The sequence below is a fragment of the Pseudorasbora parva genome, chromosome 5 (assembly GCF_024679245.1).
Source record: "Pseudorasbora parva isolate DD20220531a chromosome 5, ASM2467924v1, whole genome shotgun sequence".
NCBI lineage: Eukaryota > Metazoa > Chordata > Actinopteri > Cypriniformes > Gobionidae > Pseudorasbora > Pseudorasbora parva.
This window is the reverse complement of record NC_090176.1, coordinates 40,989,095-41,012,622: the sequence shown is the minus strand read 5'-3', so window position 1 is coordinate 41,012,622 and position 23,528 is coordinate 40,989,095. Positions and strand designations below refer to the sequence as shown.

At 37.6% G+C, this 23,528-nt stretch overlaps 1 long non-coding RNA gene across 1 annotated transcript; it reads left to right on the top strand.

Moving 5' to 3' along the window:
- Positions 1-4,186: 4,186 nt before the first annotated feature.
- Positions 4,187-22,718, top strand: LOC137076156 (uncharacterized). Its single transcript, XR_010905215.1, has 3 exons — positions 4,187-4,311; positions 22,055-22,242; positions 22,330-22,718. It is a non-coding gene; the product is annotated as an uncharacterized lncRNA (long non-coding RNA).
- The last annotated feature ends 810 nt before the right edge of the window (positions 22,719-23,528 follow it).

Here is a 23,528-nt window from a genome sequence, read left to right as displayed (position 1 = left end):
GCTTAAAAGTTACTGTAGTGGTATTTAGATATGCTTTAAATCCGTTTAGCAGTCTAACTTCAATTTAGAGATTGTTTCCAACTCTCTCATACCAGATGCCGCCATAGCTTCCTAGCTTCCACTACCAATGCCCAATAAAGAAACTGTCAGTTTGAGTTAGGTAATTCAGGCCAGAGTTAGAAAGGACTGTCATATTCATGCTAATTCATAAACCAAAGGCAGAAAAGAGTTTATTAATGTGTTGCTAGCATTTTTGAATTCCGGGACCTGGGCAAAGGTTTCTGTACATGGAGATATAAAAGTTATATTTTTAGTTGAGAAGCTTTATATGAGAAACTCCTTTCTGCCCTGGAACAAAAAAAGTAAAAAGTTTTATTTAATTTTTTTTTTTTGTATCTCACAAAGACTTTTATAATAATTCATAATTTAGTTTATATCTCACATTTTGTACCTTTTTCTCAGAAAGATTTTTTTATCTCTCAATATGGAATTTATTTCTCACAATTGTGAGCTTATGTCTTTTGTGAGATATTGAACTTGGAACTGCAAGCTACAAAGTCTCTGAATTATGAGATATAAAGATGCAATTGTGAGAAAAAATAATAATTGTAAGATGATTGCAAACCTTTTTTTATTCTGTTGAGGACACAAGCTTATGAAAACTTTTATAACTTGTATTCAGTGTTTACAGATGATACTATGCATCAATTTGTTAATTTCATTATTTGATTAGTTTAATATAATTTGTATTTTTCCAGTTTTTCAAAACACACTTTGTCATTAATACTAACACTTACTATTCTATATATCTTTTAGACTAATCACAGCACTTGCAAATTGGTGCCATATTGTTGGTTTGATTGCTGAATTATTAAATGTAACTGGAAATGTCTGAGTTTGTTTTTCGCTATTAATTGCACAACAATTCGGGATGCATATGCGTGCCATGCTGCCAATGTGTTATGCCACCTGAGGGAGCTTCATGAGGGCCTGATCAATCATGGTTAAAGCGACTAGCATTCTCACTTTCGTTGACGTTGTGTCACTCCTGTATTGCTGGAGGGGCAGCGTCTGATCTGTGCTACAAGAGTCAACTATTTGCTTTTGTTGTCCTTCAGAAAAGACATGACGTGGCACTTTGGAAAAGGGATGACTGTGGGGAGATGCCAGGTTGGCAAAGACTGTGATGGATATGGTGGGTGGTGGCCCGGCTCCTGCCAGACTTTGAGACAGACGATTCTGCAGAGTCAACATCACAATGTATGCAGTCGACACGCATCAGCACGGAGTCGAATCAAAAAGCTGTTGCCTCCAAATAAGCCACTTGCGATAATGATCTCCCCTGTCTTTTGGCTAATTGCAAATGTGCTGTGCATTGAAGCATCGTGTACGGTTTTGGGTTTTGTCTGTTTATGCAGAAATGAGAATAGGTAAGATAGTCGGCTGTGTGAATTATTGCTGGCTGAAGGTGGTACAGTGTGAGGAGAAGAAATAGGTGGCATGCATCAATGAGAGCCTGTGGTGTTAGATGAAAAATTTGTCTTCTGCACAATCCCCCTCCCCACATCTGTACGCCATCAGTCACCTGCACAACTCCTCCATATCTTATTGAAACTCTAGTTTGCTCTGGCTTTTGGTGGCTAAGGCATGATGGCTTCTCATTGCTTCCATTTGAATTAGTTTGAAACCAAACCACAGACAAATGCCGTATTGTGCCAGCAGCAGAGGGAACAAAAAAATCCTCAAGTCATGACCAATTAAACTTGCCAGTGGCTACTATAATGAGATTTTTTTACTGTACCACATCAAAAGGAGCATAAGTGTGCAGGGTTACGTTAATAATGTTGAAGGTAATTGCGCTACACTACATTGTGACCTTTTGAGCTCATAAGCTGCTGCTAATTAGATAGTCTATTGTTGTGATAGAAACATACAGCACAAGTCCAATTAAATGTAATTGACTGCTCCATACAATATAAAATACTGATAGAAATAGTATCTTGTGCAGTAGGACAGTAGTGTTGACTACAAATAGTGAAGCTATCATGTACCAAAGCTATTTAATTGTGTAGCAGCCGGGTACGACTTATAAATGATTACAGCATTATGAGTGTTCTGAGTTATGTTAACAGTGTTGGACCTCTAAAGGTACAATCACAACTTATGTGTCACTTTTGTGCTGGTAAGCTGCCAAAAATTATCTAATTGTGTCAGAAAGCATTGCAAGTCCAGTACAGTATATATAGTATAAAATATCTAGATATGAATAGTGTGCTATTGGGAAGTAGAACTGCTATAAAAAGTGATCATATAGTTTTTTTCAGTAGAAAAGATTGTTTATGCTACAATATTATATTTTTCCAGTCAAGCTGTGAGGAGCTAGCTAATAGGAGCAGTCATATTTCCTAATGTGTGCAGATTTTTGCGGTCATTTCAATAGGATTCTGCGTGATTTGGGAAACGTTGCATGAGGGCAAAAGATTTCCCCACAGATTTTGCATTGGTTGGTCAAGCTAATTTGCTGATTGGTCAACTGAAAGCTAAATGATTTAAAAATGACTTCTGTGTGAGCAGTTCTTCATACATCAAAAATCTGTGCAAAAGTTGTTTAGTGTATTTCAGCCTTTATTTTCAGTTGGTTATTCAGAATCAAAACTAGAGGCATTGAATTTGTGAACGAATTCAGTGAATCAGTCAAACAGGTCATGATATGGTTGAATTATTATTATTATTAATTTATTAATTTATTTATTTTTGGATCAATTTACAGCGTGGTAGTTGTTGGGGAAAGATACTTTTAATATACGTAATGCTACAATACTGAGTTATAATGATAACTAGAGCATTACTTTTTCTCATCTGGGCTGGTCTTTCTTGTTAATAACAAAACAAAATTTCTATATTTTGCAAATGTAAAATCCCCTTCACATCAAAAGTGAAATAATTAAGCCTCAGGCTGAAGGAAATAGCTGTAAATTAATTGACAGAATTTACAGAAAAAAACCCGGATTGGTTAAGTTAAAAATCATAATTGGTTAAGTTAAATACATAGTGTATTTGTATAACTTAACACATTTGGTTATCACAGGTTTGCATAATATTCTGAGTTTGCATTTCACCGCTTTTATTCATTTTTAGAAATAGGCCTACTGCATCTGTTTTTGGTCAAGATGAGTAAATTCCTGCTCACATTTAGTCTAGATCAGGGGTCTCAAACTCAAATTACCCGGGGGCCACTGGAAGTAGACTCTGGGTCAGGCTGGGCCGCATCAACCCCCCCCCCCCCCCCCCCCCAAAAAAAAAAGAGCACAACTTATCCAATATTATTAAGAGTTCTTCAACATGAATGTTTCTTCTGAACTTGAACATTACTTTCTGAACATGAATGGTTCATATAGGCTTCTCTTGCCTACTCGTGTTTTTTTTTTATTTATACTGCCAATATTTAGGTTTTACAACCTATCTATTACCAGGTGTGTGATGGTAATTGTGTACTAATAAATATGGCCAATAGAAATTAAATCATTATGTAATACTGAAATAATAAATGTTTTTATTTTTATTTAAAATAATAGACTAATTCAAAGCAAGGCCATAATCAGGTCAAACAGAACAGTGAACGAAATTCTAGGTCTAATTCTAGTTGGGAAATAATCCATTTGGGACTATTTGCAAACAATATTTGCATTAATTGTCGTCAAATATATTATTAGTCGACTGTCTATGTATTTCGACTGTCTGATTAGCCTCTGTTCATGTCAATCACGAGGTGTCAATCCAATTATACTGCATGAGAGAGGGCTGAGCTAACTCTCTCATATACACACACACACGAAGTGAGGCATAAAGCGCGGCACAGGCACACGCAACGACTCCGCCAAAAATGGTTTTCAGAGCAACGCACGGGCCACACTAACACTAAACTTTGATGTCAAGTAGGGGGCCACAAAATATCATCCTGCGGGCCGCAAGTGGCCCGCGGGCCGGGAGTTTGAGACCCCTGGTCTAGATCTACAATACCGATCATGTTTACACAACACCACTGACAACTCCCCATTTCTCTCAACATGGGTAGCCTACAGGAAAGGTGTCAGTCTACAAATGAGAGAAAAGAAAAAGAAAAAGAAAAACGACAACAACGATAATGAAAATAATCGACAACGAATTTGATCGACTAGTTGCGTCTGCGCGCAGTGCCCGGGAAACCTTCAGGCAGCCACGTCCCTTACAGCAGCGATCGAATAACACATTTCTATGGACAAAAGTACGCATATGAAAAACAGCGGAGGACACAGAGCTGCTCCGGGAAAGGTAGGCTACATGATCCAAGCTGTCCATAACATGATAATGCATTATGCTTCAAAAACAAGCATACGCGTTTACTACTTGCCCTGTCGTGCTTTGGCAGATGCGTGAGCTGTTCAACGCGAGCGTTTCCCCTCAGCACATATTGTATATTTTATGGTCATATCGTAATCTGCAAATGCTAGAAAGGTCCGCGAATATTTTGATTTGATAAACATTTTGCATATTCGGACAACAAGCCTCATGTTAAACTTTTCAAACTTTAATGAACGTCGTGCGCATGCGCGTCAAAGAGACATTTTGCAACAATATGTTTGTGTCTATGGTTTGTGTGTGTGAGTGAGAGAGAGAGAGAGAGAGAGAGAGAGAGAGAGAGAGAGAGAGAGAGAGAGAGAGAGAGAGAGAGAGAGAGAGAGAGAGAGAGAGAGAGAGAGAGAAATTAAGGTTCAAAATATACATGTAACTGTAATCATATTTATGAGAGGACAGTAAAGGCACTGTTATTAACCAATTAGTGTTGGCTAATGTAGCTCATTCGGACAAGTTAATCTTTGGTTAAGGTTTTGTGCTTTTGTTGTTTATTGTTTTACATTTTTTTGCTTATAATTTACAGTATATCTCACATAAATATTCACTATATTTGTTTTCATTGGAACATTTTGACCATGATGGGCATTTTTTATTTTGTAGCCTATTAGTTTGCTGACAGCATTTATAGAAATCTGATTAGTTAACTCACGTTACTTGTAATCTGTTACCCCCAACACTGGTTAGTTGCTGAAATATCTAAATTGAGTACTGTAGCTTGTGCATCATAGTTTTGTAACATATAAAAGGCCTTAGAATAATAATATTTTAAGCTTTAAGTGTGTACTCATTATATGCAGAACTGCTCTCTTCGAGGAGTCACAATCATTCTGTATGCTTTACATTTATTCCTTGACGGTTGACCAAGAGCTGCCATAGATATAAAACTGCACATATATCAGCATTATTGTTATCCATCTGTTTCATACAGAATGCGAAGCAATACAGGGAAGCAACAGCAAAATCCAATCAACACCTCAATGACCCTCCACACCTTGCACATTGCATCTCAAATGTGCCTCTTGTGATCGCTTGTGATTGAATTTTGTCGAAGGGGAGGGTCTCGTGACTGTAAGTTTTATGTCAGCATGTCATTGAATTTTGGTAACACTTGCTGTTGAATCTGCAACTCACCATTTCTGTTAAATGAGAGGGGATAGGATGTGATTAGGAAAGCTGGATTCAATCTAAATTAACACCTCTGCTCAATGTTTCCGACTGTAATTGTAAAGCTTGACCTAATTTATTTTATTTTAGTGTTTGCTGGGTCAAAAGTTTTACACCGGACTAAATGAGAATAAAACAGCATTGAACCATATTCATTGGACATATCCTAAAACCCTGTGCATTTGTTCACCATCAGAGCCTTTCACTGCCAATGAAAAGCTGTAGATCTTGTATATGCTCTAGTAAGCTATAGAGCTCTTGTCCTTCAGTGAGTATGGAAGGTTGAGACCATAAAATATAAAAATTTAGCCATTGGCCTCTCAATGTGCATCACTGCTGAAATGCAACATGGAGAGAGCAGAGTTGAGACTGAAAAGATTTTTCCACTCTCTGTGATTGGAAAGGGGGAAATAAATCTAGTAAAACGGTAAATCACAGAGATGGCTTGTTTCTATTTATGCCCACAACAAATGATAATGGTTCTAGATAAAAGGCAATTTTGCCTAAAACTATTCCAGCGTTGCATGTAAGAAAATGGGGACTATACAAAGGAAAGCATATAATCAGATAATTCTGTTTGATAGATCTTAGCCTACAATCCAGAATTCTAAATTGTATAAGGAAGCTAGTATAGAAAACAGCGGCCAGCAGGGACACATGCCTGACATGGAGATAGATAAATGAGGATCATACCAGTAAATAGTCACAGACTGGACATATGCATTAACTTAATTCAATTTCATAATAGCTCAAAAGCCAATGCCAAGATCCAACCCATCTGTAGGCCTGAGGGTATTTTAGGTTAGCAACTTTTAAATCTGAGTTGATACAAAGTTGCCAGTTTATTTGAAGTTTTTTTTATTGCATAATTAGGGCACTTTTAATTAGGGCTGGGTATTTTTAGAAATTTTACAATTCGATTTGATTTTGCTTGTTGAGGCTTCAATTCGATTTCAATTCGATATTGATGTATTAGTTTCGATATCGATTCATTAAGTAAATACAGAAGTAATTAAGTACCTGAGTATATTTTTAAATAATGTCTGCAGTATTACCAATGTTTAAGAACAAACTGACCCCAGCATGTTTCCTGTCATGGTTTGTTTAGCAGAACAAACTTTACAGTATTGTATATGTGTTGAATACAAACCACAACTGTAACAAACAGGTGCTTTATTAACACCTCTAAAGTGCATTTAATTGTAAGTAGTAGAAAATATATTATATTATATAGTTCTTTCTTCCTATACATTCAAGTTATAAAAGAAATGTAAACAGAAGCACAATGTGCATACCCATAAAACTTATTTAGAGTATAATTCCATTAAAAATAATTTCATATTTCCATATTAATTAAAACATTAAAGGTATAGTTCACCCAAAACATTTATTTCTGAATAGACATGTGCCGATTTTCGATAATGCGATTTATCACGATAATGAATATGCACGATATTGATCAGGGTATCCGCGGGGTCTTGAAAAGTATTAAAAGGTGATAAATCAATTTTGGGAAAATTGAGACCCTTATAAAGTATTAAAAAGTCTTATCACGGCTTTATAAAGTCTTAAATTTTGAAAGTATTTTGTTCAAGCTTTGTCAAAAGAGCTTGACTCCCAAAAGTATTTATGAATATATTTATTTTCATCCCCATAAGTATTAAAAAACAATGGGGCGCTCAGTCTGAGATCGGCTCGGAGCGCGCGCGCCAGAGATGGACATTCGCACCGCCACCAGCCAAATGCGGCTGATTTTGAGTTGTGGCGGGTAAACTCGCTTCACCTTCCGAGCTGTTTCACCTCTTTGTAAACTTTGTTCAATGCATGCGAGTGCTGCCGTATGTGCGCATATGACTGGTCGTTTTCTCCGTCATCACTCGCGTGAAGACGCGCTGTGAGACTCGCACGCGCTGAGAGAAGATCTGACGCTGTTAATGATCCGAGAGCGCGCACTCGTCTCACAGCGCGCAAATATTGAGTTCTCTTTCCAGTCTTGCACTTAAACGGACAAACTCACACAAGAAGTATGTCAGCATGTCCATCTTGATGAGTATCCTAGCAGTCATAGTTTGAATATGCCTTAAGTGAACTGTATAGTATGCACAGTCGAGAAAGACGAGCATATCCCGGCATCAGGTCTTAAAGGCGCAGTAGCCTTTACTGCTGCCTGAGGGATGTCCTTATATTTAGTTTGACATTAAACAATGCTCTTGATTGAATAGCTTTTGTAAGTTTAATAAGGATTAATCTTTCATTTAAACAGTTAAATATGCAGTTATTTTACATTTGATTACTTTATTCAATTTCTGTACCTTTCTGCAGGCCAGTAGGCATGTGTATTATTATTTAATGAACACATGAGTGAGGTCGAGTTAAACATTTTAGTTTGAATTTTATTTTTCGGTTTTCGGCTTTGGTTTCTTCTTTTATGGTTTTGGCCAAGAATTTTGATTTTGGTGCATCCCTACTGACAATGTTCTGCTCAGTATGTCGTCAACACACTTCAAAGATGCCAAAACGAATGGTTTCATTGTTGGGACTACAAAAATAAATAAAACTGGAAGCCATTGTAGAGCTTATAGTATTAATTTTCACATGCATTTACACATTGTCAGTTAAAAACAAAAAAGTGGTTTGTTGCCGTTTAGAACTTGAAGTGCGATGAGGTCTTAAAATTTTTTGAGAAGGTCTTTAAAAAGTCTTAAAAAGGTATTGAAATTAACTTCAGGATTCCTGCATATACCCTGTTGATATCGTGGGCACTTTAAAATATCGTAAATAATAATTTATTAACAATTAATATTTTTTTTTATAATGCACTCAAGAATACTTTGCCCATCAACCGTATAAATGCTCAACACCGCTGTTCTGCATCAAATGGACGCGCTCAGATGTAATATGAGAAGCACATGCATGAGTGAAGGAGACGCGCTGCTGAAGTGCCGCTCAGCAGAGGACACTGATGAACTGCAGAATGCATCGATTACCCCGGAAACCCCGCAAACAAAAGCATCCGTGCTAGTGAAGGAGTTTTTAAAACAGCCATTCGTTTTTGTAATCTCAATGTTCATCACAGCACCTAAAAGACTTAATAGGCTATTTATTTTCAAGCTTAAACATTTTTATGTTTTAATCTGGACTACAACATGCTCTAATGATTAGAACTGTTCTAATTATTTGTTATTGTTCAGTAAAACTTTGAGACATAGGACTTCATTAGGTTACATGTTAATTCATTATTACCAAACTGACAACGAAAAATTCTTATAAAGAATTAATTATTCTAAGTAATGTTAATTTCTTAGTTACAGTTTAATAACATTAAAATCAAAATCAAAATAACATTTTTAATGGACCTAAGATAAAACTAACAATCATCAGTATTTCTTAACTAACATTACCAAAAACATTATACTTTCTGTAACAAATGTAGCTGTTGCTCAATCTTAGTTAGTGCATTAAATAATGAGACCTTATTGTAATTTGTTACCTGTTGATCTTTATAGCCTAATTCTTTTGCACTTTAATCTGTTTGAAAATTGTACTTTTACAGCTCCAAAGACCACTTAACATTGATTTCTCTTAATTTTTTTTCCCCGAGCTGTATATATTTTTGGTGCATTATTGTATTTAAACATTCAGTTATACTAAAATAGTTCTTAAAGCTGTTATATTTTATGGCAACACTTTTTTTGGTAACTTATTTCAATATCGTGATAATATTGTGATAAAACGTCAGCAATTAATCGCAACATAAAAAATTGATATCGGCACATGCCTATTTCTGAATCTACATTTTGTGATTTAAATTATATGTTGGGAGTAATTTCTCAGACAGATTTGATGTGCGATTAATTAATTAATCGCAAATTAATTGCACGTCAAATTGGAGGACCAGGTTTGTCTGTTTTTGGAATGAAAATTTATTAATTAACAATTAAGAAATGGATAAGGCTTGGATTATTACTCCAAACATGTATTTTAAAGTCATTATTGAGTAAAAAAATCAAAAAGACATTACAAAAAGTTCTGTCATTAGACATCATGTAATTGTAATGTAGCTTAACAACCGTAATATATACAGTACATATACATATATATTACTATCACACTACTCTTTTATACTGTGTGGCACATATGCTTCCACGTCCCGTGTGGTTCATGTGGATGCTCTGTCTTCATGTCATGGCTTCTTGTTTTCCAGTCCTAATTCTTCTTGGCAGAGTAACACAAGGCTATGCTATGTGAAGATTTATGGGGCAGAGAGAGCTACAGTGACAGGCCCTGGCTGAGTGTCTCCTGGGACAGAGCTCCTGGGCTGACACAAATGCTGCAGAATGTTCCCAAGATCCTTTCTTCTGCTAGTATATGGAACATTTTATTAGGGTATGTGGATTGCAATGTTGGGGAAGCTACTTTGAAACTGCAGCTTTACAAAGCGAAAAGTACCTATAATTTAAAATACAGTCAAGCTAGCTTTTTGAAACCGTTCTATATTATATACAAGGACAGAGAAGCTCTATATTCAGGGCAACATTTTAAAAAATATATAGTCCTACATACGGTTTGTTGAAAGAAGCAATGTGTAAAACGGACAGAGTTAGGCTAAAGTATGTTTCTGTCATCTACCCGGACAGTTGCTATCTGTGTTTAAACTAAGCTCATTTAAGGCCGAGTTCAGACTGCATGATTTTCAAACTGGTCGGATCACTGCTCTTTTCACACTGCATGACTATCTGGGCTAGCATTCAGTCACTGCTGTGTTCACACTGACCAATGGATCGGCGATAGGAGGTTTCACACTGCATGACTTTAGAAGAGGAGGAATTGCTGACAACTCTCTCTCCCTCTCTGGTGCATAAACTGTTTCCCAACTAAACACATGCGATGTGACAAGTAAACATGGCGAGATCATACGTTTGCCAGACCGGAGTTCTCGCGCGAGACTGGAATTGTTATTAAAAATGACAAGTTTGTGCTCCAAATTGTCTGTGCCCTGATTTGCGGAGAAAAACCAAACAGATTATGGCTGAGGAAATTGTTGGGGAGACAGAGGGAGCAAGGATTGTGTTCTGCAAAGAGAGTTTGAGGTAAATAAATAATTTTGCAATGTGCTGCTGTTGCGGCTGGACATGCAATTTGGGCTTTGTTTCTGTTTGATAGAATTGTAAATGTATCTATTTAAATTCTGGTATTCTAATCTATACCTCCTCCCTGGACCTCCTGCCACCCTGTATATTGCTCTCTTATTGGCTGTCGGTCATTGCCGATGTCATTTTCAGTCAGGACTCATTTCACACAGATTTTGAATTGCCTACAGGTCCATATATTTAGCATGTCAAATATCTTGCGGGCGTCTGCAACTCATCTGCGATTCTCGCTGATCACATCTTTGATCATTCACACTGCGTTATTGTCACTCATTTGCCTGTGATTTCAAGCATTTGTCGGCAATTGCGCAAAACCTGTCGGGCTGAAATCAGACAGTGTGAACTCGGCATAAGCCTTGCTAAATTAAACATTTAAGAACAAGGAGCAAAAGAGATATTGCGTGTGCTGAGAGAAGATTTGTGGTTGCAGTGTGCACTCATCCAAAATGCGCGTCACAGATAGCGTAAATATTGATCTTTCAAGTATTGCACTTGAACAGACAAATTCAATGAAACATTATATTATCATGCCTGAGGGAACCAAGGTTACATTAGGTAACCAGAGATGCTCCCTTTTGAGTTGTTCTCTCGATCTGCTTCACCAATAGGTGTCGCTACTGGGATAACCACATGGCGACACCTATCGGTGACACGGTGTTGAAACGGGGATAACCCCATAGCAACACCTAATGGTGACGCAATTTTGAAACAGGGATAACCCCATAGCGAATCCCAACAGTGACGCAGTGGCGAAACGGGGATAACCCCATAGCAACACCTATCAGTGACGTAGTGTCGAAGCGGGGATAACCCCTTAGCAACACCTATCAGTGACGCAGTGTCGAAACGGGGATAATCCCATAGCAACACCTATCGGTGACGCAGTGTCGAAACAGGGATAACCCCATAGCAACACCTAATGGTGACGCAGTGTCGAAACAGGGTTAACCCCATAGGAACACCTATCGGTGACGAAGTGTTGAAACTGGGATAACCCCATAGCAACACCTATCAGTGACGCAGTGTCGAAATGGGGATAATCCCATAGCAACACCTATCGGTGACGCAGTGTCGAAATGGGGATAATCCCATAGCAACACCTATCGGTGACGCAGTGTCGAAATGATCATTTTTTCTTATTTTCTTCATTTTTATTTGACAGTTTTACTAATTTCCTTGTGCATAGCACATACCGAACCGTACCAAAACTGTGACCCTAAAACTGCGATAAAACCTGAACGTGAGTAATTTGAACCGTTACTCCCCTAGTAACCAGACAGCTGACTTCCGCCAGAAAATCAATGGCTATGTCAACTGTTTGATTAACAACATTCTTTAAAATATCTTCTTTTGTGTTAAACAGAAGAAATATATACTCATACAGGTTTGGAACTTGAGGGATAGTATTTTTTGGGTGAACTATCCCTTGAATTCCTGAACAAAATCCTGGACAAAACACAGAACACAGTGAGGCTCACTGAATAAAAGGTGTATATCGACTTAACGGAAATTGATAGTTACCAAAATAAATAAATAAACTGTGCTTGACTACAGGGACATGTGGGCTGGTTACAAGATGGAAGCCAGGTTTATATGGCTTGTAAATGATCAAGGCAAGAGGTTTACAACTGTCAACAAGACTATAAAATGTGGAGCTTGTGGTCAATGCTTGACCACATGAAAGGTCCAATTAGTGCTGAGAGGTACTGTGTCATATCTGATCTCAGCATCTTACCCGAATCCCATCACCTCAGCCCTCTCCAGGCCAAAGGAAGCAGACTGAAGTGATAAGATGACACAGCTTTGTCTGTCTGTCTGTCTGTCTGTCTGTCTGTCTGTCCGTCCGTCCGTCCGTCCGTACATACATACATATATATATATATGGAAATGGAAAGCATATCCAGAAGGCCATCATGGTATAATGAGGGCAAGAAATTCCTCTAAGGCAAAATATACAGAATTGTCACTATTTTTGCCATCCTTTGACTCATTGGTGCAGATTCACACATAAACACACTGAGAAATGCACAATTACATTTATTCTTCACATTACCTCAGGGTCTAATATAGCTCAGTTCATCTGGAAACTATTTTGAACTATTTTAAAACAGCATCACACAACAAACTGACAGGAAAACATACTTAAGCGTAGCACCACTCAGGTCACATATACTTTTCAATTCACACCCCTTTCCTGACAGACCCGTCAAACAACATAGTAGCAAATAAAAGAGTGTGCATTGTTTGGTAGACCTTCAAATACAGGGTTACCACTGTGGTGAAAATTGCTTTTATAAAGTGCCGCCAGGCTCAAGAGATTTTCACTGCAAGTCAGTGAAAGGCAAACACTATTCATGACTGGGATGAATCGTATTTTAGCGAAGCAATGGGAAATCTGGAAATGAAACGCTTTATCAAGGATTGCAAGAAATAGGTGCTAGCTTCTAAAAAAACAGGCTAAAGTGTCAAAAAGTTTCAGAATTACATGTAAAAGTTAAAGTCAACAAAAACAAAATGGATAAAAACAATCACAAAATATGTTCTTTATGCAGTAATATCTAAATAATATAATTAAAATGTCCCTCCATCCGTCCATCCATCCATCCATCCATCCATCCATCCATCCATCCATCCATCCATCCATCCATCCATCATCCATCATCCATCCATCCATCCATCCATCCATCCATCCATCCATCCATCCATCCATCCATCCATCATTTGTAAATATATTCTATTATAAAAGACAAATAATTTTATAGAATCTTCCACTAAGTGTGTCATTACTGGATCCGATCTCTGGGATCCCAGTTGTTGTTCTCATGTGCAGCTTTAAATGATTTCTCTCCTGGTATTTCAGTCCGCTTCCCGTTTAGTTATCTCTCATTTTTTTCTTTCTCTGACCTTGGCATTGCGCTGTCAGCAAGCTTCCCCTCCCAATTATCAGCACCGCAGCAAGGCAGAGGACCTGCTCTGATTCAGCAATTAATGCCCCATCCACCTGCCCCCTCCTGCTCGTAATGACACACCTCCTCTAGAGACTTTACTCGCCCCTCACATCTCTATGAAAATATGGAATTGTTGAAGCAATGTGAGGTGAGGAACAAATAGAAAAGGAAAAAAAGTTACATTCTAAGCAAAAATAACTCATCAGATTCTTCCCTTAAGCGCGTTGTCTTATATTTACCCACCGCTCAAATAAGCATGCCCTGTAGACAACTGTCACACAAATGAAACAGTTTATGCAGACCATGAACTTCAATGTTCCAAACTGGGTCTCGAGCATAGATTAAAAAAGATGGACGAAGCCCCTTCATTTTCTTCCATTGTAGAAAAGTGCTAATTCCCAAATATGCCACTGACATATGACATCTTGCTCTGATTTGGGACCTGCGTCTGCGCAGTAGTGACCTCGTGATCTGAGTCTGCACAGTAGTGACCTCATGATCTGAGTCTGCGCAGTAATGACCTCGTGATCTGAGTCTGCACAGTAGTGACCTCATGATCTGAGTCTGCGCAGTAGTGACCTCGTGATCTGAGTCTGCACAGTAGTGAGCAGGAAATAGAGCCACGACATCATAACCCCACCCATGCTCCCCCAGTATCTGTTAGTGCAGTTTACTGCAGAACAACTCATGTCGGTGTGAAATAACGGTTATGGCAATGTAGGCTAAAGCTCCAATCCCCTGCTGAAAATCACGACAAAAGTCAGTTGGTGCCTCAGTGACAACCTCACTCAGAGCTTTCAATCATGATGTCACACCCCGGTTTTATAGCATCAAATAACTAAACTAAAAACTAAATTATAAAAAAAGAAAAAAATGAACACTTAAACTAACTTTTTTATTTTCATTACTTTTTCTTTTATACTTTAAGTATTTTTGAAACCTATACTTTTCCAGTTTTACTTGAGTAAAAAGCTTGAGTTGATACTTCAACCTATACAAAAGTCTTTTTAAATTCCAGTATTTATACTTCTACCAGAGTAAGGAATGTGAATACTTTTGACACTTCTGCTGACCTCAGAGAACAACCCCAGGTCTCTCTAATTCAATCTCTCTATTTGTCATCATTTGCAGGAGCATCAAACTGCTAACAGCAGTGATGATTATGATAATGGTCCTTGCTATTTAGGAAGAGTGATTGAACAGTGTTTACCAAGACCAACCCTCTGCATGCCAAAGTGAACCTGCTGTGACTTTTAAGGAGCCCCTGTTCGGTCTAGAATCTATCTATCTATCTATCTATCTATCTATCTATCTATCTATCTATCTATCTATCTATCTATCTATCTATCTATCTATCTATCTATCTATCTATCTATCTATCTATCTATCTATCTATCTATCTATCTATCTATCTATCTATCTATCTATCTATCTATCTATCTATCTGTCTGTCTGTCTGTCTGTCTGTCTGTCTGTCTGTCTGTCTGTCTGTCTGTCTGTCTGTCTGTCTGTCTGTCTGTCTGTCTGTCTGTCTGTCTGTCTGTCTATCAGAGGTGGTAAAAGTACTCAAAAGTTATACTCGAGTGAAAGTATATATACCTAAATAAAAAAATACTCCAGTAAAAGTAGAAAGTCCTCTATTCAAACATCACTTGAGTAAAAGTACAGAAGTTTCAGATTTAAAACATACTCAAGTACGGAAAGTAAAAAGTAAATATTCAAATTAACTGTAAATATCAATAATTGAGCAGATAAAATCTTTTGGGACTGATATGCAATACTTTAATTGAACAAATGATAAGATTAGATACTGCAATTAAGAATTTGTTAGATTTGCAATTAATAGGAGACAATGAAGCACCTTAAGGCAGTATAGGGGTTCAACTTAAAATAGACATGTTCCATAACATTAGCTCCATAAAACAGATGAGGAGCAAGATACTATTAACTAATTCAAAATTAATTCAAAAGCCATAACCACAATGACATATTACGTAACAATTAGTTAATAGTCATGTGCCTCAACAAGTAAAGTCATAATATAATTCTGCCAATTGTTATGATTAATGATGAATTAAACACAACTGAGAGTCGGAATGCATGGCTTTGAATACATGAATTTACATTATTAGTTCATGTAATATGTTATTAGGGAATTAATGATGTCAATAGCAATTCATATATTAACTAATCTATTAATCATAGAGAATGTTCATTAGTTGCTGATGCAGTAATCATTAATAAATGGTTTAGTTCTTCATTAGTCATACATTAACTCATGATTATCTGTGCATTAGTTAGGCATGAATTATAATAGTGCACCTGTATTTGTAAAATGTTACCGATGTTTTCATAGTAAATTGTGTGCCGCAAAATAAAAAAGTTGGGGAAACGCTAACGTTAGTGTGGCAAACCTGACTTCTCAGCTTTTCCAAGTCTATACCCGACTGGATCATCCATGACCGACCAGACCGGTTTGGCAATCAAGTGTAATAAATACTTAATACTTGGAGCGGGCATGGGGAAATGTATTGGAGTAAAAAGTAAACTTTGCCTTTAATATTGTAGTGGAGTAAGAGTAAAAGTAGATGCAAATAAAATATACTCCAGTAAAGTACAGATCCCGGAAAAAAATACTTAAGTAAAGTATCAAAGTATTTTTACTTGATTACTTACCACCCCTGCTGTCTATCTGTCTATCTGTCCGTCTATCCGTCTATCTGTCGGTCGGTCTGTCTAGCTATATTTCAAGCTATCTATCTAGCTATTGCTCTATCTATATTAAGAGATATCTAAAGTTATTATTACTAAAACTATGATAATTAAGTTACATTTTCCATTCAATTTACTTATACACTAAAACATGAAAATGCAAAAGCATTACCCTAATATGATAGTTTTTAAAACTAAACCAAGTTAAAAGAATAAAAACAATAATAAATTGATTGGACGTAAGTTTTCTAAATGTATGTGTTTATTTGTTCATTTATTTGCTTCTTTATTAATTTATTTAGGCTATCTATATTTTATTTTATCTTATTTATAGATATTTAGGCTATCTATTGCATGAAAAAACATTTAAAAAAAACCTAATTAAAAATACCTTTAGTTCAGTGCAGACTGCTGGATTTTGCCTGTAGACGGAATTATGTGGAAAAATAGCATCGTCGTCTGTGGTTTGTCTGTTGAGACATACTAGTGGCTATCCAAACATCTTTCATGTCATAGATCTAGTCTTTGCTTACTTTATCCAGTGGTGATAACATCATGCCTCACCTGCAGTGAATTACTGCCTCCTAGGCAGGGAAACCCCGCTCCGAGTCCACTGAAAGCACTAAAACAGTGAACCAACAAAAAACAATAATATTAATGCTATTAAATCCACTGAGGAAATAATGAGCAATTGACAGGATTTAATATTTGGCAAAACCAAAAATAATGTATCTCACATTATGTGGTCTCCCATTGTCATTCTGCTTGCTATGAGTGGTTAGTCTATTTACATTACAATTGGATGGCTGAAGTGATGTAAAATCAATGCTAAACGTGTTTCTGTGAATCATATCGCCTTTGCCAAGGTAGAAGCAATCAATTGTAAAATATTGCTGAGCAAATTCTGTTACTTGGGGAAAGGCTGGGATGGATGATTTGATCAAATATAAGATCTGTGTGAGATAATACTTTAACCCAAGCGCAGCCTTGATAAATGTTTATTGGATAGCATCACTCTTACTGGTGTGAGTAATCTTCAGGGCTTGACAGTTAGCATGAATTGTTTGTTGGTAAATAGCATGTGTGGTGGTCATAGAGCAACATCTAGCACACTGATTAATATGCCTACCTGTTAGATGCATATTGAGGCATATTTGGAGGGAGAATTTGGTCATTCTGTTGTTCACACAAAACTATTTTCAATTTGGTATTTGTCTTCTGTAGTGTGCTCAAAATGGCTGGATTCCTCTCTCTCATGGAGAAAGGTTGCTTAATTTCCCTACCATTTCTGCCAAACAATGGCCATTTTGTTTGTTGTTCTTCCTTCAGTGACGATAATGCTATCAGACTCTCCTGCGGATGAGCAATGAATCTGATATGGAACATTCTGAAATTTATCAATCTCTGAACTTTAGTGTCACAGTCATGGGGAAAGGGAGGGTGGGTAAAAATTAGTGTCAGAGGATCTTTCAGGTAACATTTTGGAAGAAAAACAAAATCAGAGAGCATTAGATTATTAGTTTTCTTAGGCTTTTGGTTGTGCTTGGAGCATTATTGATAAAACAAAATCACAAATGAGTTATATTTACTATATCAGTTATGTCTTCTAGACAACACTAAAATGGGAAGAAAACAGAGATATTTCTGAGTTTATGTATGCATGTCTGTCAGTATATGTGTATGTATGAACACCCCGATCAGGCATAACATTATGACCTATTATGATCATAAATTAATAATATTGTGTTGGTCCCCCTTTTGCTGCCAAAACAGCTCTGACCCGTCAAGGTATGGACTCCACTAGACCCATCATTTTTTCTTTGTGGCAGGGTGCATTATCTTGCTGAAAGAGGCCACATCCACCAGGGAATACTGTTTCCATGAAAGGATGTACATGGTCTGCAATAATGCTAAGGTAGGTGGAACGTGTCAAAGTAACATCCACATGGAGGGCAGGACCCATGGTTTCCCAGCAGAACATTGCCCAAAGCATCACACTGCATCTGTCAGCTTGCTTTCTTCCCATAGTGCATCCTGGTGTCATGTTCCCCAGGTAAGAGAAACATGTGAAACACAAGCCATACACGTGATGTAAAAGAAAACGTGATTAATCAGACCAGACCACCTTCTTCCATTTTTCTGTGGTCCAGTTCTGATGCTCACATGCCCAGTGTTTTTACTTTCGGCAGTGGACACCCTGACTTGTCTGTGGCTATGCAGCCCCATATGCAACAAACTGCAATGCACTCATTAGTGAACATAAGATGAATTCTGACACCTTTCTATCAGAACCAGCCTTTGCAATTTGCAATTTGAGCTACAGTAGCTCGTCTGTTTGATCGGACTGTGCGGGCCAGCCTTCACTCCCCATTGCCTTGGCCGTCCAATGGCCCTGTTGTTAGTTCACCATTGTTCCTTCCTTGGACCACTTTTGATAGATACTGACCACTGCAGACCGGGCACATCCCAAGAGAGCTACAGTTTTGGAGATGCTTTGACCCAACTGTCTAGCCATCACAATGAAGCTTTTGTCAAACTCGCTCAAATCCTTACGCTTGGCCATTTTTCCTTCTTCTAACACATCAACTTTGTGGACAACAGTTCACTTGCTGCCAAATATATCCCACCAACTAACAGATGCCATGATGAAGAGATAATCAGTGTTATTCACTTAAATGGTCATGATGTTTTGCCTGATCGGTATACATTTACGTAAAGGATTATTAGAAACACCATACTAATACTGTGTTTGACCCCCTTACGTCTTCAGAACTGCCTTAATTTTACGTGGCATTGATTCAACAAGGTGCTGAAAGCATTCTTTAGAAATGTTGGCGCATATTGATAGGATAGCATCTTGCAGTTGATGGAGATTTGTGGGATGCACATCCAGGGCACGAGGCTCCCGTTCTACCGCATCCCAAAGATGCTCTATTGGGTTGAGATCTGGTGACTGTGGGGGCCATTTTAGTACAGTGAACTCATTGTCATGTTCAAGTAACAAATTTGAAATGATTAAAGCTTTGTGACATGGTGCATTATCCTGCTGGAAGTAGCCATCAGAGGATGGGTACATGGTGGTCATAAAGGGATGGACATGGTCAGAAACAATGCTCAGGTAGGCTGTGGCATTTAAACAATGCCAAAATTTGCCCTAAGGGGCCTAAAGTGTGCCATGAAAACATCACCCACACCATTACACCACCACCACCACCACCAGCCTGCACAGTGGTAACAAGGCATGATAAATCCATGCTCTCATTCTGTTTACGCCAAATTCTTATTCTACCATCTGAATGTCTCAACAGAATTCGAGACTCATCATACAGGGTAAAAACGTTCAGTCTTCAACTGTCCAATTTTGGTGAGCTTGTGCAAATTGTAGCCTCTTTTTCCTATTTGTAGCGGAGATGAGTGGTACCCGGTGGGGTCTTCTGCTGTTGTAGCCCATCCGCCTCAAAGTTCTGAGTGTTGTGGCTTCACAAATGCTTTGCTGCATACCTCGGTTGTAACAAGCTGTTATTTCAGTCAAAGTTGCTTTTCTATTAGCTTGAATCAGTCAGCCCATTCTCCTCTGACTTCTAGCATCAACAAGGCATTTTTGCCCACAGGACTGCCACATACTGGATGTTTTTCCTTTTTCACATCATTCTTTGTAAACCCTAGAAATGGTTGTGCATAAAAATCCCAGTAACTGAGCAGAGTGTGAAATACTCAGTCCGGCCCGTCTGGCACCAACAACCATGCCATGCTAAAAATTGCTTAAATCACCTTTCTTTTCCATTCTGACATTCAGTTTGGAGTTCAGGAGATTGTCTTTCCTAGGACCACACCTATAAATGCATTGAAGCAACTGCCATGCGATTGGTTGATTAAATAATTGCATTAATGAGAAATTGAACAGGTGTTCCTAATAATCCTTTAGGTGAGTGTATGTATGTATGTTCCACAAAAAAGGATCACAAATTATCTTCTAAAGTTTCAGAATAGAAAGTCAGAAATTTTTATATGAACTTAGTTCTGTACTCTTATTGCATGTCAACAGATGTGTTTCTAAGATTAAGGATGATTATCTAAGATAATGTTTGAGGGGCGGATTTGCCCCTAAATAAATGCATATTACCTAATAATATAATGCCCAGTAATATGTTGAGATGAAGACTAATACATGATTTATATGAAGCAGGTCACCTTATGGGGTTGCCATAATTAAATCATATGATCAGTTGAATACTCCTTTTTAGCTATCTTGGTAATCTGTACACATCAGTACACCTTGGTTCATGGTATAAAGTAACCCAATAAGATGTAAGATGAATATAGTATTAAGATGATTTTTTTAATTAAAGCTGTAGTTTTAATCGTATGGTGTTCAGTACAGTGCAATACAATGATGACTGAGAGATGTAGCCGCATTAATTATATTCATACTCACATTTTAACAAAACCTTTCTAAACATTTTTTTTTTTTTTTGATAATCAAGTACACCCCAAACGATCATCTTAAAATAACAATGTAAAAGTTATTCTTATGTTTACTTAATACAAATCATGATAGATTTCACAGCAAAAAGACAGGTGTACCACATCCCGAACCAGGGGCGTTTTAAGAATTATAGTAAAATGACTTTTACTTGCTAAAGTCAAATTCAGATGATAGAAGGCATGCAATAGATTGTGTAGAACAGATTATTTGTTTTGATGGTGTTGATATTTTTAAAGAGCAAAATAATGGTTCAATTCTAAGGCAGTACTACAATTGCATTGTGTTGGTTGTGTTTTGCAGTTCGAAGACAAGTATCAGCACAACGTAAACAAAAAATGTTGTACATTTAAATAATACTGAAGATTTCAGTTATCAGTTTAAAGTCTCCTGGGTTTGTAGAACAACATCTGAGCAATGGAAATTCTTCTGGGTAGCTCTTTATGTAAAATCAAGCAAATGCTCGAGTCTGAAATGGCTTACGAGAAAAGGTTTTGCTTTTTATAGGATTGTGCTTTGCTCTACACCCTATATTTTTTGCTGGCTAGCGCATGTACATGTGCAATCCAAAACTACTCTGTCCCTTAAAACATGAAATGAAGCTATCACTCTTACTGCTAGCTGACAGGATGTGCTAAATGAGGGAGGCTGGGAACCCTGATCGACCATAAAAGCGTGTTTCTTCTCTGGAGTATCTGATTCCTGTTCACTGATGCCTTTGCTGGGCCAGTAGCTGTCAATTCAGACTTGCCCACAATAAAGGGTCCAATGGAAGAAATGAAATGCAGCAAAAGAGTCAAGCAGAGCCATGCAAACTCTGCAATTATGATTCCTGCAGCAGACCAATTTCAGCTCATTTGTCAAGATGGACGACGGGGCACTGCCTTCCAGTTTCTAGATGTTGTGCACATTCACACAAGCACATAATTTGCAATTCCAGTCTATTATTTCCAAAAGACGGCGCAGTATAATGTACGATCTAGAGCCAGAGAATCAGCTTCACAGAGCTTACATACCCCACTGAATACGGTTTTGGTGTTTTAGGGCAGCATCTTCAAATGATTTTATTTAGAGCTCAAGGTTAAGTCTAATAAATACCCATTACAAAAACATAAACAACTCCCATTCTCAGAAAAATACCTGTGTCGTCTTACTCCTCCTTTTCTTTTAAATTGCATTTCCTTCTCATTTTTCTTTTCCAGCGAGGACTGCTACGTGTATTTCTCCAAAGGACGGTATTCAGGGAACATGAAAAGTTGAATCTCTTCATGGAACATGTTTTGAATTTTAGCTGCACTTGGTAAGTAAAGTGCCTGGCTGAATTATAACTGAACTGGCGTCTTCTGCCGAGGCTTTTGATGTGTCATCCATTGGGAATGCCATTATAGAGGTACATCATTTTATGCTGGAAAGCACTGAAGCACTTTTAGATGTTCTGTCTTCTTTATAATTTATGGACATACTTTAATCTGTTTAGGCTGGTGTTCAGTGGGTTGCGGTACCTGTCTTACAAGAACAAAACACTTAAAGAGCACACAAGGAAGGCTGTACCTGCACTCTTGGCCTCTGCAGTTGTTTTCTGCTCTAAAGCTTAAACGCACCACTTTATTGATTTACAAGGAAAGCCTGGCCAAGGTTTTGAGTATGGTCCAAAGAGTCATAGCATCATACGTGGAAGCTTATGAGTATAAAATGCACTTGTTCGAACGGTCTATTTGTCATTCATTCCATGAGCAAATGTCTGAATAACAAGGTGGCAGCATTCCAACCATTCTAATGATACTATTAGCATAGAGCTAATGTATTCAAAGCCATAAAGAATTCATCTGTATAATGTGTAGTTGGTGTTTACCATGCTTCCCACGTTGCATGCAGTGGCTGAGTAGATTGTTTGGGTTACGATCATCAATAAAAAGGTTTCGCCTCAGGTCCTGTACCTGCTTCTCTTTGCATTATAAAAAAAAAAAAAAAAACTTAAATGTATGTGGTTGCCTTACCACATACATTTAAAAGACCATATATGTATACACTACCCCTCAAAAGTTTTCAGGTCAAATAATTTTTAAAGGGTGATGAATTGAGAAATCAACTTTCCCTTGAACCTTTGATATATAAAAGTCCATGGTAATATAAGAATATCCTGTAAGTTTCAGAGCTGAAAACTTACTTGTTAGTAAAGAAAAGCTTTTATAGACACCAGGCCTGGCAAACGAGGCTCTCAAATCAATGACGTATTAGAAGAGGGAACCCCTTGCCTCTACAGATAAATGTGTATGCTTGCTTCTGTAGCCCCACCCACCGACTTGTGCAGCTTAACGAGCATTAAACATGCCGAAGATAACAAAATAATAATTTGCAAACGAGACACAGGTCGACACTGAATTTGCAGACATATTGAGATTAGTTGCACGTTTGTTCATTTCACCAGATTCGTTTGTAAACAAGCAGCAATACACTAATGTGAGTAAAAATGTTTATATGTGATAGTATTGCATTGTTACATATCAAATATAATGTTACATTGTGTACATGTCTAACTAACTAATTTACCACGCTGTCACAGGGCTTGAAAAAAAGCCTGACATCCTGGCCTATGTGTTGTCCAGACGGGCTACCAATATGTATAATCCTAAATGGTGAAATAACATTATTTTCTTGATGTGCATTGTTCACGCT